Below are 18,557 nucleotides of genomic sequence, written 5' to 3' on the forward strand. Positions count from 1 at the left end.
AGGAAGCACTAATGGCAGTTAGAGACTTCAAGATTGAAGGGCAGGTCATTAACAAGATCAAGTATGAAAATGATACGGTTATTATAACTAGAACCGAAGAAGGACTACAGGAGATGGTTGACAAAATTGTAGACACCGGAAAACTATATGGAATGGAAATCAACGTCGAAAAGTCGAAAGCCATGAGAATATCTCGAGGAAACGCGCCCTTACGGTCAGAGTAGAAGAAAGAGAACTTGAAAAGGTCGATAATTTCAAGTATCTGGGAAGTATTTTAACGAGAGACGCTTACTGCACCAAAGAGATCTGGTCAAGAATTGCCATAGCGAAAGAAGCATTCAATAAGAAAAAATCACTCTTAACTAGTAGGCTCAATATTGGACTTAGGAAGAAGTTGGACAAATGGTATATATGGAGCATTGGATTGTATGGTTCAGAGACTTGGACATTGCGAAAGTTAGAGAAGAAATATTTAGAGAGCTTCGAAATGTTGTGTTGGAGGAAGATGAGAAGATAAAATGGACAGAGAAGTTTCAAAACGAAGATATTTTAAAATGGATAGGGGAGAAGAGGACACTTCTAGCCAGCATCCTTCGTAGGAAGGTCAATTGAATTGGACACATCTTGCGAAGAAATTGTCTTATTCACACCGCCATAGAAGGAAAGATGGAAGGAAAACGAGGAATAGGAAGAAGAAGAACACAACTGATCGATGATTTGAGCAACAAAAGTAAATATTGGGAGTTAAAAGAGGAAGCTGAGGATCGAAAAACGTGGAAGAAACATTTTCAGGCCTAAATCTAAAATTTAAAAGAAAACAACTCTTTAGTCCCAGGACCTGTCGAAAGGAAGAATACTTAATAATAATAATAATAATAATAATAATAATAATAATAATAATAATAATAATAATAATAATAATAATAATAATAATAATAATAAGGGAAGTATGCACCTCCAACACCTTATTTTCCTAAGATATTTTACGTGACAATAGTAGCATGACAATGCAATGTATTTCCCTGGGTATTTTACTTCACAATGATTGGAAATAGCGAATTACGATGCACTCTCGTCGCTCTATCCATCTGAGCCACTCACCTATTTCTGAATGCTCTGGCTCCAGCGCTTCCTGATGGATCACAAAAAAGAATTCCTGTTAAATTGCTTAAGTTGTTGAACACCGTCAAATATATCTGTACAAATAGTTGCATATGATCATACAATTAACACACATGATGAAACAGAAGTAGGTGTGCAGTAGGTGCAACAGACTTGGTGTTAGGACTATGGTTTTTGTGTAATATTAAATGTTATCGTCTGTTGTCCATGCACTTTTGGTTCACCGTATATACAGTATTGCTTTCAGAATCCAAACGATTCAGAACTCTAGAAATATGGAATTCGAACATAAAATTCAAGAAAATTTTGCTCCGGCATTCGAACGTTCAGGATGTACCGTTTGTGCGTACGTTTCCCGAGCGCTCGGGCCAACCATACGCTTTGTCATTCAGTTCATTGTCGGAAGCTGTACTGAAAGCATCTCGTGTGACTTACATGCTATTTTCGCTGCTAATATTATGCTTTTGTGCCTGCACGGATCCCTATGAGATCCAAAAATGTGGAAGAAATGAAAAACTTTGGATAAATGAAAAACAGTTGGCTGACAATTTGACTTTTGAGATTATAATTTTCAAGAAAGCCAAGGTCCTTCACGATGATTTAGCTCGTGAGCGCAGTCCTCACGAATTCGGGCACATTAACAGGCACGGTTTACACCAGGGATGCAGATAATCACTCGCCCGGGGCGAGTGGTTTATCGGTGCGGGCGAGTCTTTAATATCGTACCGAAGGTAAGTAAATGATTTATTTTGTGGAATGTGGGCTAGTAGCTTTTTTCTTTGACTAGTAAAATTTTGTTGCTTGTTTGCATCCCTAGTTTACACATTTTATGGCCTCTAAATACTTAACAGAGCTTTGGTTGTCTGTTCGTCTAGCCGTTTAGAGGCCATAGCATTCAACGTACCTCCAACAAATTGTATACTTAAGGTTTTTTATAAGATTTTGTATTTGCTTTTTAATTTTTTCTTATCTCAAAAAGTTTACTTAACGGGGAAATCAAAATTGGTAATTTTCTAGAAACGACTGTAACATGTAACGATTTTGGTTATCATATATATATATATATATATATATATATATATATATATATATATATATATATATATATTTCATTAATAACGTTATGCTGTGATATGAGTTATTTTTCTGTGAAGTTTCTACATAGGTGTAGTGTACTTTTGGGAGTAACTTCTTTTCGGACAATTTCCTTAAAACGACTGTGGAGAACTTGTTCATATTTCATAATTGAGGAGTATGATGCAAAAAGGGCGTAAGTCTGAAACTTGCTGTTCGAGAAAAACGATGTTGAAAATTTAAGTAGTGTTTTTTCTTACATAAAACAATGTAATATGTAACATTTTATTCCGATATTGGATTGATATGTTACCAGGAGGCTAAACAAGCATGGCAAAAGCCACAAATGCGTTTGATGCAAAAAGGGCGTAAACTTCCTTTAAAAAATCCACGAAGGATAGTTTACTCTTGAGGTAGTTGTTTCCAGGCGATTTTGTCAAAAACAACTCTGGCGATTTCGTCATATCTCATAACTATATGTTTTATTAATAACTCTACAATGAGAATATGACATTTTTTAAAAAAAAAAGTGTCCGCAAGTAGTATTTTGCTTTTGGAGGAGAATTTCTTTTCAGATGATTTTCTCGAAACGACTGAGGTGAGTTTTTAGCCGACTTAGAGAGAAGGAGGTTCTCAGTTTGACCCTATGTATGTGTGTTTGCAATTATATCGTGAGTTTTAATCATACTTCTATGCTGTTTTCACTAATTGAACGAGCTATTCCTAAGAAAATATTTTATTCATTAATTAATTATATAATAAAAAATCAATTAACTGCTACTGCGCCTAATGAAAGTATATATCCTGAAACATGCCGCAACCAGACAATCAACAAAGGTAGATAGCATATAAACAAGAAGCTGACAACATTCTTGCAGACAGCTTTCAAAAACTTCAACACCGTTTGATAATAGGTGTTCAAGTCATTGGCGATGGCATGAATGCTTACGTGCTGGTCTTGCTTGACTAGTGTTGTCAACGGCTCGAGCGGCTCGAACAGATGGCTCACCTGAGCTGAGCCGAACCGAGCCGGCTCGAGTTGTTGGCTTAAGTTGAGCCGAGCCAGTTGACATCACTATGCTTAACTTTGACCAGAATATCAAGCACTTTTTTTGTGATTGGTTACTCTTCCTAGAATCATCTTGGACACTAAAAGTGGGAAAATTAAATACATTTATAAGAAAAATTGTCGACTTCAAAAACGCACTAAAAACAGAAATTAAAAATATATATAAAAAACTTTAAAAATATAAAAAAAAAAACGATTTGAAGAAAGTACTAAAAGCCAGAAAATAATGCATCAGAAAACAGATAATAATAATAATAATAAAGCGCTTAAAACATAAAATAATTTATACTTATTATTTTTAATTTTCTTGAAGTCTTGCTAAGCCAAACACATTATTTTTTACCTCATAAAATTACATAATCAAAATACCTCATAAAGTTCAAAGGTCAGTTCATATTTTTTAAAAAATCTTTTTATTTGAAATTTCATAACTATTTCTTTAACAACCTTACATGTTGCGCAAATCACTTATGGAAATATCCTTCGAACGATATTAAATATATATATATATATATACATATATTTCACAAATAGGAATAAATGTTTCAGTAGTATCTACAGTGCAACATTATTTAGTTTAAGAAACTGGAGCGAAAAAATTGTGTAGTGGCCCGGATCTTTTAGTATAAGTAAGATTCAGTTAAGCGTAAACTTAACTGTGTTTATCGTAACTTCGTAATCATGAAGTCCCATATATATATATATATATATATATATATATATATATATATATATATATATATATATATATATATATATATATATATATATATGTAACCAAGTAAGTTCTGTCGCTTTTTTCACCCACTACCTTGGAACATCGATATATCACCTAAAACGAGCCTGGAAGATCAAAAATAGTACCCATCAGCATCGACGACCTTCTGCTAACGTTCTGGAAGTCTATATATATATATATATATATATAGTATTGTACTATATGGGGAAAACATGGACACTATGCAAAAAGAATGAAGAAATATTAGAGGCTTGCGAAATGTGCATGTATAGAAGAAAAGAGGAAAATAGCTGGGCACAACAAGAAAATTTATGTGTAAGGGATTAGAAATAGTAAGGGTGGTGAAAAGAACAATTTTAAATATATTTATCAAAAGGAAGATAAACTGGTTGGTACATTGGCTGAGAAAGGACTGAATCACTAGAAGGTACGAGGACATAAAAAGATGAAGGGGAAAAAGAGGTCATAGTTAATGATAGTCCGGGATCCACAGTACATGCCCGTAAAAATTTGTGGGTGCACGGAGTTTTATTGTTGCATCGTGTTCTTCGACCTATCGCTTTTTATTTTTTCTTGGGTAGACATCTCAATTATGGTCGCTTACCTCCACAGGCGCCATTTTCCAATATGGCCGCCAAATAAGCAATCAGCATACATAACTAAGGAACTAAGTCTTCTAGGAAAATGATCTTGGTGTCGAATCATAGGTTTTCGGGGTCAGAGAATTCAAATATTACCTTAAATTTGCGATATATTGAAGTATTGTATATAATATAGCCAGGGGCGTAAGCAGGAATTTATTTCGGAGGAAGTCCAAAGCTACCGATACCAAGTCATTTCAACTTACGAGACTTTACAGTAGGAGCTCTTGACAAGTTCGACTTTGAGGATATTCACCGCTCTCAGGTACATTTGAGAGCCATCGTACTGTCGTGGTTCTTTTTCAACATAAAACATCAGAAGAGATCCACAGAAAAAAGATTTCACAAACTGCACTGATGAACATAACTTGTAAACTTTTGTTTGAGCTACCGTGTCGAAAAAAAATACTAATCGAAGGAAGAGTACAACCAACCCTGCTCTTCCGAACAATTTTAAAGTAGCTGAGGATGTTGGCATTCATTCATCTGATGAGGCATCCACATGTGCTCTAAAAACGGAGTTTGTTATTTCTCTTACTCGACGTGGTGCGTTTTCAGGCGGCCCTCAGCTCGTATCACCAACGTGGAGATATATACACTCTTTAATTTCATCCAAAGTTGTACCAATTAAACATGTTGAGTTTCTGCCAGTTATTCCTTCCCCAATTACCGATTACGCTACTGTGTGTACTGCCATTAAAATCTTTGAATCTGTGAGACAACTATTGACACAACCCAACCTTCCGGTCTTCTTCGACGAAGGAGTATTCTGTACAGTTGTGTACATAGTTCTAAGTAACCGAAAGGAACTTTATGACATATTGCCAATGCTTAGAATGTTTCATTCCACAAAAGTGTCTCTACGGTGTGGTGGGAAGTACCTCCTTGGTAGTGGTTTCGATTATGCTCTGGTTGAAACAGAGATCTCAAGAGTGAATTCAGTTAAGAGTGTACTAAATGGAAAATATATTCTGGCGTTTCAAGGAATGTTAATTGTCTCTGAAGTACTCGAGAAAATGATTTGGGATGCTCTTTGGAGTAGTAACGAAAAGGAAGCATATAACAATTTGCTTAAAGAAGTAAATCAGTTTCAACTGGCCTTGCAAAATAGAGTAGAACAATGTAAATTCCTCCATACTCAACTGTTAGTTTCAGATCAATAACTAAGAGACTGCTATTTAAGATTTGTGGATGAATGTAACGAGAAATCAGAACTTTGCAGTTACCTCAACAATTTCCTTAACATTGAAGGACTCATCAAAATCTTTGTAACGTCTGATCTCGAAGAGACTGGAATTTACATGTTGAGACCGTTGAGTCATTAATTCCTTTATTTCAGCAATTCAATTAGCTGAATTATTTACGTTATGAATCATGATACTTGGAATTAATGAAGCGCCTTGGAATAGATTGTCCTTACTTGCATGAAAAGTTCTTGAATGGTCAGTTTGTAGTTTCTGGAAAGCCGGTACCATTACACGCAGTGGGCCCCGATATGAAACAATTCAACGAGCTCTAAAAAGTACGAGAGGAATAATTGGACAAACGCGTAAAACTCAGTACGTCACTGAATGGCAACTGACCTATCACGAAGTTCTCGCCATTGCCAATGTTTGGAACAATCTTATAAATGCACAGGTAGTGAGTCACACAAACAGTTCATCATGGATTAACAGGGAATCAAAGTCAATCGTTTGCTTCAGTTCATAATAGCAGAAGGTTATCCATTCAAATTTGATGGTTCTTTTATTTTACACAACATTGTGACAAAGCAAATTGTTTCTGAGGATGTGAGGGCGAAAATTGTAGGTGTATTAAGAGATACAAGGAGTAACAATGAGAAATTTAGAAAAGAGCGCTTCTTTACCAAAGAAAGGAAACTGACGGACAGAATTGAACAAGTCAAGGGATTTTGCACAGATTCAGAAGAAAATCACATTGCAAATGAAAGAGGTTTGACAATGCAAGAAATACTCTCTCATGATCTCGTAAATTCAAGTTAGTTTGAAAGTGATGCACCTTCGAGACCAACATAGTATGAGCAAGTATCGCATTTGGAGAAAAAATCGACAAGAGTACCTCATTTCATCCAAAATTTCAAACACGGACTACTGTAGTTGTTGATTTCATGTCGCAGATAAGAATGTTGAAAATGTCAGTATTTAATAACTTTGGAGAAGCAATAAACGCTGTTATTGAACGAACCACTAAAGTATGCCCAGCCAAAGAAATACACTTTACTTTTGACAGTTATGGTGACAATTCACTCAAAGAAAGTAAGAGAGTTCGTCAATATGGCACTACCGGATGTATTCATCTCGCTTGCCTTCAGTCTCAGACTCATATACCAATCCAAACTTAAATTCTGGAATGCCTTTGAAAATAAAATAATGCTGCAAGCATTAGCAAAGAAATGATACTTGAAAAACCTTCAACAAACTTAATTCTTGTTACAAGCGTAATGGTAATAAATGACAGTGCCCTTCCTGCTACCTTACGCATAAAAGGAAACGTAACTAATATTGAAATGATTACATCAAAGATTGAAGAAGCCGACCAAAGAATTGTACCTTACACATACTGGGCACTTGAACGCGGCGCACAGCTAGTTGTCCAATGATACTAATGTGACTATTTTGTTACTAAGATATTTTGCAACCTTGAGTAGTAAAGGGCTGAAGCAATTGTAGGTAACGTTTGGGGTGGGAGAAAAGAATCGTTTCATTCCTATTCACCACTTATATGATACATTTAGAGACAAAATGAGTAGCGTCGTCCTCAAGGCTCACATTCTCACTGGCAATGGCATTGTAAATAAAGTGGGTACAAACAATGCAGCACTGAATGCACAACCAACAAATTATCTTCTTCATTTTGCTGAAACAAGCAGTCTCTCAGCTGAAGACATGAGGAATGCAGAAACATATTTTACGAAAGTGTGGGCGAAATCGACTAAAGTAGAAACTTTTTTATGGTTTATGCTATGAACTTTATCGACTGAGCCCTAAACTCATCAGAGCTGCAACTCACTTCATCTACTATTCGAGGTCCCATTAAAAGTGCGTACTTGGTCATCGGAGAATCTTTGTTGTCATTAGAAAAGGAACATATTACTGAAAGACCTGTGAAATTTGGATGGGAGGAAGTAGACGGTTTCCTGAGACCGAAAAAGTGTTTCCGATCTTTACCAGATGCTGTATTGCGAGTGTGTTCTTGCAAAACAAACAATTGTAAACAATATATATGTAAGAAATTCCAACTGTTGTGTGCAATGTACTGTCTTTGCTACAAGCGCTGTGAAAATTCTCAGCTGTAAGTCACATGCATTTTGTTTCAGACTTATAAATTTGGACGCATATTAGGTAATCTTTAATCTTTATTTGCAAAAATAAACTACTTTTAGTGGTTTAAATAATAAGGTTGCTCAAATGTGAGGTATAAGATATATGCGGGAAAGACGTAAATATTAAAAGGGTAACACAGTGCTCTTAATGAAACCACTTCGTTTTATGTGTTGATATTGATATTTTATATTTTGACACAAAAAATAGCATATATTAAACATGACAAAGTAATATTACAGACTAAATATTGTGGTTGCTAAAATGTTGTGTATAATGTTGTTTATATGTGGGAAATATTGTAAGAATACTCAGTTGTTTAGCCACATCAGCACCTTTTCAAATGGTTCAATTTGTTTATATTAATGATATTTTGGACCATTAACAAATATTAATTCATAATGGTACTAATAGCACAATATTTGATTTACTGCTTTTACATAAATTGTAAACGTAAAGCCATTTTGGATATTAACTTTGTTTCCGAAATAAAGCCTTTTCAAACAGACAAATTTTTAATTTCTTATAATTTTGTTGAAATCTATTCAAAATAGTCAAATCATAATGATAGTATTAGACACTAAGGTGCATTCGATATGTCTTGTCCCGTACGTCTCATTTGCGTAATTATTATTTCAGAAGCCTTCAATGTTTGGTTGTTTTTAATGTTTTTGATATTGTAGCATCGTTAGTTTACAACACTGAAAAGTAAGTGTGGTATTGTTTGTTTTCTTTTTAAATGTAGATTTGAAATTTGTAATAACCTGGCGTAGTAACTTTAAAAAAATACAACTTTGTGATGGATTGGCAACACTGTTAATATATTGGTATTGAAGAGTACGCCAAAATGTGTCTCTCTTTGTGGTGAACAAATATAATTGAAAACTTCTTTTGATTCGGTTTGGGGTTTTCGAGATATTCCCGTGGATGAGTTAAAATGGTCCACCCCGTATATACATAGTGTATCTTTTGTCTGTAATATATAACATTCTTCAATATATAGCAATTTTATGGTAATATTTCACTTCCTTGATCTCGAAAAATTATGATTCGACACCATTGGTTGCTTACTTGGTGGCCATATTGGAAAATGGCGTCTGTGGAGATAAGCGACCATAATTGAGATGTCTACCCAAGAAAAAGTAGACAACGATAGGTCGAAGAACACGACGCAACAATAAAACTCCGTGCACCCACAAATTTTTACGGGCATGTACTCTGGATCCAGGACTATGAACAATATTGAAACAAAAAGTTCTTCGTGAAGACGAAGAGTTAGCTGAAGATCGTGGTGCATGAAACCGGTGATCTGCCTATAAGGCCGAATACTTATAATGATTATACTCATATTAAAACAATTGATATACACTTTAATTTCAAATCTTGTCCTTAATACAGTAGACAACATTGCAATAATCAAATACTTATATATTTCGTCTCATGGGACACTTTCTTGCTAACGTGAACATATAACGGGCAATCCACTGCTAGAATTACAAAACTTTCGAAATTAAGGCTAATTTACTGAAAATTTTTCCAACATAACGTACACATAAAAGTACTGTAACAAAGAAACACAAGTGTAAAGAACTCACCAGATTAGACTCATGACACCTGTTGCCACAAGCGAAATAACGTCGAAAATAATAACCATCAGAGCGTACCGGAGATATTCTCCCCACCAGTTGTATATTCTATAAATGTCGAAAACAACATTCACTACACTTGAGAAAGAAGCAGAACTAAGAGTAAAAACAATATCTAGTAATGCTGTTCTCTTTGACACTGGAGATACGAAAACATTGTCATCCATCTTGTGAAGTATATAAAGATACTTTTCTTGGCCTCCTAATTGGAACAGAACTTGGCTATCCAGATACTTACAGTAATACTGAGTTTTGTATGAACGTTATTACAATTGAAACAGATATTGATAGATAATAATTTATCAATATCAAGGAAGTAGATTTGATCTTTTGATTCCCTTATCTAAGTGATATTGGCAGGAAAAGCAAACTTTTTTTCTCTTTTTTGCTACGAAGTCGATGACATTCACCCTTTATCCTTGACTCGGTTTGACCCTAAACAATATCGACAATTCTTAAGAGTCAAAACAAACACACGCCATGTTTTATGAATATTCAATTGCTTTTACAAATGTTTCGTGGAGGAATTCACCGCTCTTTATTTTGATTGATTGCAAGCCCAACACAAGCAATCATGATTTCAGAATACTTCCTCGAGGAAACTGAATATCACAAGGAAATAACTCAGTACAGCGATAATACGCTGCTAAAGTCGTCTGCGGTGAATTTTACTGGGCGCAGCCATATTTGTTATAAATAAACTGTTGTTAGGGTGGTTGCTCAGTTTCAATGGCGTTGTATGTAGCACCGGTGAGTCTTGTAAAAGACGAACTTAATATTATGAAAAAAGGCGATATTTTCCACGAATAGCAGTGATTATATTTACTATATGCATATACGAAGCCTGTATTTATCATAATATGAAATAAAATTACTCTATATTTTAATTTGTACTCTACATTTACTTAAGGACGTTGAAGAAACAATTTTCAAGATGAAAAACAGTAGTACGTGTGATGTATATGGTTTTAATTCTATTATACTTAAAAGTGACATACATTTTATTGTTGAAACTTTAACACACATTATAAACAGTTGCATATTAGAGTCGATATTTCCTGATATGTTAAAATATGTTAAAGTAATTCCAGTACACAAAAAGGGCAATAATTCAGAATGTGACAACTATAGACCTATATCTATAATCCCTGTAGTAGCCAAACTTGTTGGAATATTGCTCAATGATCAAATAGTTAAATATTTTGAGAGTAACTCATTGTTTAGTACCTTCCAATTTGGATATAGAGAAGGATTAGGCACAACTGAAGCAACAACTTCTTTAGTTAAAGATCTTTTAGACAGCTTAGAAAGTAAATATTTTACTGAAGTTAGATCTTATGACTTATCAAAAGCTTTCGATACGGTATCTCTTAAGATTATTTTAAGTAAATTAAAATACTATGCTTTTCAACATGATGCGTTAAATCTCATTAGATCATATTTATCAGACATATATCAAAAAGTAGAATTCCATAATTCGAATTCCAAATACTTGAATGTGGGTTCTGGGGTACCACAGGGATCTGTTCTGGGTCCCATTTTATTCCTTATTTATGTCAATGACCTTCCCGAAGTAGCTATTAGTCCCGCTAAAAGCTATCTTTTCGCTGATAACTTTGGAGTCTGTGTAAGTTCTAAATCAGTTGTCGAAAGCAGAGTTGGCGTGGGTCAATAAAAACTTGACCCACCACCCACCGTGACCAACTCTGACCCACGACCCACCACCCACCGTGACCCACTCTGACCCACCACCCACTCTGACCCACCGTGACACACCACCCACCATGAACCATTCTCATCCACTGTGACCTACTTTGACTCACCAAAATCCATCGTCATCAACTCTGAACACGATCCACGGCCTCTTCTGTACTATAATAAAACAAGACTGTGAAATTGTCACTAATCGGAGTTTGAATTTCTAGTCAATCGGTTAAGCACCACTCTGTTACCATAACGGTGGATCTGACCTTTACGATATAAAATTGTAAAGTGTTTGTTAGTGAGGAAATTGAAATAGTTCGAGGTGGGGGAAATTAGTGTGTGCCTAAAATATACTTGTACTAAAAGAGTATTCTCGCAAGTGTTAATTTCTGAACGCAGTCCAAAAGAAACTTCTATTTGCAGCAAAATATCCCTGTACAATATGGAAAAGGTTATGGTTTCTCAGTTCACAGTATTTTTCTCACAAAAGACTTGAAAAATCAGTTTTTCATAGTGTATAAAAGTGCTCGGGTACCCTATGTGAGAGCATTTCCATAAAGTATGCTTATAATTGTAATTTGTGTAATGACTAAAACACCATGTTAAATTTAAGTTACAAATATGCATAATTACAATTATTATGAATATTTATTCAAAGTAGTTTACCTAAAGCAAAGAAGAGACTTACTAAAAACTAGGTACAAAGTTGAATAACACAAATAAGCCATTAGTAATACAAGTATACATTTTCCATAACTCGTAATTTTCCACCTTAAAACAAATCTGAAATCGGGTTTATTTCCTGTTGGTAACTTTTTCGTGGTAAATCATCCGCAGCGGAATGATGTCTATCCTTCAGCCAAGAAATAACTAGCTCGTCTACTTTGAGCTTGTCTAGCGGTGGGCCATTAACATTGATGAACAACAAGTTAGATAATCTTTGAGCAGTTAGTCTATTTCTAATATCAATAATCTTTAAATTCATAAGGGGAAATCCCCGTTCGCACTCTGTCGTGGAAATTTATAATACTTCTACCCGATTTCTGCAACTCCTCATCGACAATCTGCTTGTTAGACTTAAGTCTGATCACGATTTTTCTTGGTGAGTTTTGAAATACTCAGCAAGAAGTATCATCTTTGTATTAACATACAACATCTTTTCCACATCGACCATGTCAGTTGGCAATGTCGACTCATGGAGAACAGAAACTTCATCTACCACGCCTTCGATAGGGAATCTTGTGAATAAATTATCAATTAAAGCCTGATAAACTGATGATTTCTTATTTGCTTATAAATTTATTTTTTGTAATTACACATAAGGGTTTGTTGCCATTACCAAGTGCCCTCCCCCGTCTAGAAAGCGAAAGGAAACGAGGATCCTGGAAAGTGTTCAGAGGTGAATGGGAATTTCCCTCCTTCTTCCTCTTCAATTACCACATTGCTGTTTGCCATGTGCCAAATTACGACGAATTTCAATTAAATTATCATAGTATAATTATTTCCTTGTTGAATTATCGATACTTTTCAGTGGAAAAAAGGATGAAATTTGAAAATTCCAAATCAAGGTAAGTAGATCAACGTAAAAGGAAAAAAAAGTGTAAAATTTTCCATATAATTATGCGTACAGTCCAAACTTAAAATTTCCGTGTAATTAAGCTTACAGTACAAATTTTATGCCTATTTTTCTCACAACTTTATGAGTTGGTTGCCCTGTGCTGTAAGCGTTCCATATAATAAATATAACCTTCAGCAATTATTATAGTAGAAAGCAATGGATATATGAAGCCAAGCACTGTATTTTTTGTTTCAGATTTTTTTTATATAACATCGATCGTTTTCGATCCTTTTTACAAACCAACTCACTACAAATTCTCCATATATAGAAAGTCCCCCCCCCCCATAAAGAAGAATTTAAAAAAATGCTAGGACACATTCTGTTTATTTTCAATAAAGAGTTAATACACTGAATTTCAGCTCCGTAAGTTTAACGGCTTGCGAGATACTCATTTTTTTTTTCGCAAAAATTCGTATTCTCACTACCTCCCTAGGATATTATGCATTATAATGAAAGCAATATAACATCCCAGTTTGGATTAAGGCCTAACTATTTACCAAAAGTAATTTAATTTGACTTTGCAATTTGACCGTGATGATCAGGCACACATAGTTACATTCGTTTTTTTTTTTATAATTTATATATTACAGCGATTCAAAAATGTATTTTTTCCAGTAGTTAGCTCCTCTAAAAACTCACTTGTCTCGAAAGCCAAGTAGTAGTATAAGTCCTATTGCTATTATTACAATTAAAAATATCAATATTCAAAAGTGCCTGAAGTTCTTTTTTCACTTGATTAGATTTACTCACCTCAGGTAAGTAGACAAAAACAAATGGAAAAAGAAGGGAAATGAAGGTCTTGAAAGTAGAATGAAGACAAATTTACCAGTCTTCAGAAGATACTTTCTACAATGCAGAAGCAGAGTGGGTCGGTAGATCATACTGAGTCGGTGGGTCATGGTAGGTGGTGGGTCGCAGTGGGTCACGGTGGGTGGTGAGTCACAGTGGGTCATGGTGGCGGTGGGTCGCAGTGGGTCACGGTGGGTGGTGGGTCACAATGGGTCACATGCTGTTGACCCACGACGCACTGACCCATTCAGAAAACTTGACCCACTTGACCCACCGACCCACTGACCCACTGACCCACTCCATCTCTGGTTTCCACAAAGGAGGGTATGGTCTCTCCCTAACAAGTAAATGAATAGTTTGTATTAACTATCCGGGCATAAGCAAATATTTTCTGAATTTAGTGCTTCAGTAGTTTCTTTAATTTTTTATGTTTACAACTTCTGTTGTAATAATAGATATGTCCAGGGAGTATTCTGCAAACCCCTAACACTCCCCCAAATTTGCTTACACACATCCTTGCGCATAAAAATATGGCTTTCTTTGAGTTCGTATAAAAATGTATATCATTATTCTGGGTGCACACCCTCTTTTATTTTGAACACCCCAGTAAGTAAAAATTCCTGCCGTTCATACTGATTATGTCAAATGATACTACCGTGAATACTGAGATGGTATCAAATAAATCAGCTTCAGTGCGACTTTTTCCATATCCTTTTTCTTATTATAGTTATATTAAAAATACAAAACCAGAGGTCAAACTTGGCCCTCTCCTGCAAAAAATTCTGTGGGTGTATTTTTCCTTTTTACGTTTATTTTTCTTTGTTTCTTTCTTTTCTTTTCTTTCTTTTTTTGAAGAAAATCAAATCAGGAAAACCAAGTCAGGACTTCAAGATGGTGGTCATGATATATATATACCCTCAAATAGATGTGTAGTTCCTTCCGGTGTTTTGTTTTTCATCTCTTTTTTCCCCTTTTTACAAATGAAATGAAATTTTCAAACTTGAAACACATTGTTATGGCTTTATTCTGATCAATCAGGTTTTTGGCCACTACGACTGTCTTTATTGACAGAAGAACTGTATATTTTGCTTACGCTCGTTTCTTGATGTTCCAGACGTCTCTGCCAAGTTTGGTCAAAAAACTAGATTTCGACATCGATAGGTTTACTTGTAAAGAGAAGAAAACTATGAAATACTGGAACAGAACCTACTTGAAAAATTGCGAGGCACAAGGGTGAAATACAGGATCTGTCCAGAAAGTAATGAGAGTGGCCGTAGCGCGGCGCTCCAATCATCAGCAGCGCGCACCTCGGCAAGGGCATTTCTAGTAGGGGTGTCTAAACTAAGCAATGCACTGGACACCAGTCGTGTCTGAGCTCTGATGCAATACGCTTGGCACAAAAACTGTTTTTTGAGTTTTTGTCACGACAGAAAACGTAATAAATGAAGTATTGGCATAAGTTTGCTTTCATCTGGCAAAGTGCTTCTGAGACGCTTGCCATGGTCAAGAAGGCTCACAAAGAAACGCCTGTCAAGTTCCCAGATTTACCAGTGCTTCAGTAAGTTCAAGAACGGACGGGAGGCCATTGAAGACATGGAGCGATCTGGACGCCCTCCAACGAGTGGTTTTGGACAAAAATATGGCCAAAGTGAAAAATCTCCTGAGCTACTTCCGTCGTTTGAGTGTAAGGTTAATCGCCGAAGACAACGTGTGCATAACAACGGTTGACAAAATTATTTCTGAACCTGCCATGACAAAACCTCAAAAAACAGCTTTTGCACCACGCGTGCTCCTTACTGTATCAGAGCTCGGACACGACTGATGTCCAGTGCGTTGCTTAGCTAAGACCCTTCACTACAAATTCCATTGCCGGGCGCGCTGCTGGCGACTGCCAGTCTCATTATTTTCTGGACAGACGCTGTATGTATTATAAAATTTATTGATTGTCTGCATTTCCATTTGAGTTATTTCTCTGAAAAATTAGCTGGTATAAGCAATGAATAATGGAGCGTTTTCACCAGAACATTTTGCAGATGGAAAAACGTTATAAAGGGAAATGAGACCCGTCCATACTGAGAGGTTACTGTTATTTCCTCCTAAAAGAGGACGTCACAACATAGAAACGGAAAAATGTTTCGAAACTGTCTTTGCCGTTAATAATTTTTCCTAATCAAGCTTATAAGTAAACATAGAGGGTGTTCCGAGGATAAACGCTGACAAATTTATAATATGTGTTCAGGATCTCAATACAAGAAAAATGTTTCTTTGAGACTTTGGTTGGAAATGCTTCATTACGGAGAGAGCTAATTAAAATTAATTACTGGAATTGGTCATCCTTATTACCCTTTTATTATTCCTATCGCTGTCACTCATGTGCGTTTTCGTGATGTGAACACAGTTGGTTGCAATTTACGATTATTATATGATTGAAATAATAATTGAGGTAAATTTTAGTGATGAATATATAAAACAATGTATTTCTAATATGAAGTCACTGCTTTTTGAAAGAATAGCATAAAGAGCAGTAGGAAAATATCAGGTCAAATATTATCGTATACCATTGAGTGTGACTGACACAATGAAGATGAATTCATTTTCTCATTCATTCATTCATTCTCAAGTATGTCTTTAGTAACGGGCGACTTTTCATAAGAAATTATACGCAGGTATTATGTTCTATTCAGTCATATTAACACATAGTGTAAGTAGGGCCTATTATTTTAACCTTAAATTGCAAAATAACTTTTGAAAGTCAAATCGCGTAAGATCAAGTTGACGAAGAAACTATTTATACGCATTTAAGATGCCATTCTCTTATATTTTCACAATATTAGGTTTGTTGTTAATATTATATATATATACAGATGGTGATCAGAAAAATGGAAACACCTACAGTTGGCAACACGTCAGATGTATGGGTTGGTCCGGATGTTGTTCCCGGACAATGACGCCATCTTCCAGGATGATAATGCACCCATCCACACAGCTGGCGTTGTTGCAGTGTGGTTTGAGGAACATCGGGATGAAGTTCAACACCTCCCCTGGCCCGCCAAATCCCCAGATCTCAACATAATTGAACATCTGTGGTCCGTCTTGGAAACACGACTCCGGCGACGAATTCCACCTCCATCCTCTCTCACAGAACTGGCCGATGCCCTGCACGAGGAATGGTGTAAAATTCCACTTGCTACCATTCACGACCTCTATGCCTCCATCCCACGTCGCATCAAGGCTGTTCTGAAGGCGAAAGGTGGTCCGACACCATATTAATCTGGTAAGTTGCAATTTCGTTCAGGTGTTTCCATTTTTCTGATCACCATCTGTATATATATAGGTTCTACAGACCTTGGTGCAAGTTAGTTGTAAATCTGGGACTCCGCAAAATGTCCCCAATCGGACCCCACAACATTTAAGGCCGGCTCTGGCATGCAGTCTACAAATATTGATATTAGAAGGGTCGTACAGGTATCAGTACTTAGTATGAATTATCGATATTTGTAAAGAAAATTATATATTTCCTGGTACCGGCACAGAAACCACATTCTGATAGTTTAGCATATGTCCCACAAAAATGCCAACTCAGGAACAGAAAAAAAAAAACCCTGAGTTGTTGTTTACCTTGGTTGCTCTTTATGTCCAAGAATATCATCCAAACGTAATCAGTGGAATATTTACGGGGTTTGGGGCTTTCAGGCTGAAGCCCACACAAGTTCCATGACTTCTTCTTTAGAAAGTCTAATGTTATTCCTATACGTATGAGCTTCAAGTCCCGCCAAAAGTCTAGTGATTTTTAAAAAGCTAAGCTTTTCTGAGTGAAACCCCTCTTAAACTGTTTTTCTGGATCCGCCACTGTTCGAAGGAAATTTACGTACAATTAGAAGGCAGGAGGTACCAGCAGTAGTAATTTCCTATCTAAGGAGTTACTTTGGACCGGTGCGAAGTAACCCGATTAGAGGCTGAAACCGCCTTCTCCCAGTTTTTTTATGACTTTAAAGCGTTTTACATTTCAATTTCAAATATTGTTTCAAAGTCCCATTATACACAGTAGTATTCTACGAAACTGACTTAACTATGACGGAAATTCTTGTAGGTGATATCTTTCAAATTTTGTCGGCCTTTACAGTGACTGCTTTTCATACCTCTACGATAACAAACCCTCTGGGTAATTAGAATTGATATTAATCGCCACTATTATAGCCAAACAGTTAGAAGTTCTATTTTACGGTGGCAGTTGAAACTTTCTCTTTACAATTCATGGTTTTACAGACAGAGAACTGAAAATCTTTTCATAAAGTTACTCTTGAAGTGTAAAATAATCCCGTCTTACGGTAGAAGTTTGCAGCAAGAAAGAGGACAGCGATGATCTCTGGAAGATATTTTTACTAACCAATAAAACTGCTACACACATTCTCTCTTTCTGTATCTCAATATGGATTGTAGTTTGAGATATAATCTCAATATTTGTAATGAAATTACGGATTCAGGCGTAATTTGGTGTGGGGGGATTGAGATCCAAAAGGGATAAATAAACTATAGTGTTGGAGTTGATTGATTACTGTTTAATCGAATAGCCAATACTGAATACATTTTATGCAATCTTTATGCTTGGGGTCTGAACTGCTAATCGAGTTTTATTCAAAACTTTATACTACACAACTGAGAAATAAATCTGGATACACGCCCCTAGAAACAGTGGCGTAACTAAAGGCCCCTTCTCTACGTCCCACTGCACGATTTGGGGTCCCCTTATGGCTTGTGGTCCCCCGCAATACGGGGTCTGCGGGGACCTTATTTACGCCCCTGCCTAGAAAGCT

This window comes from Thermobia domestica, chromosome 2 (genome assembly GCF_964235325.1).
Source record: "Thermobia domestica chromosome 2, izTheDome1.hap1.1, whole genome shotgun sequence".
NCBI classification, from domain to species: domain Eukaryota; kingdom Metazoa; phylum Arthropoda; class Insecta; order Zygentoma; family Lepismatidae; genus Thermobia; species Thermobia domestica.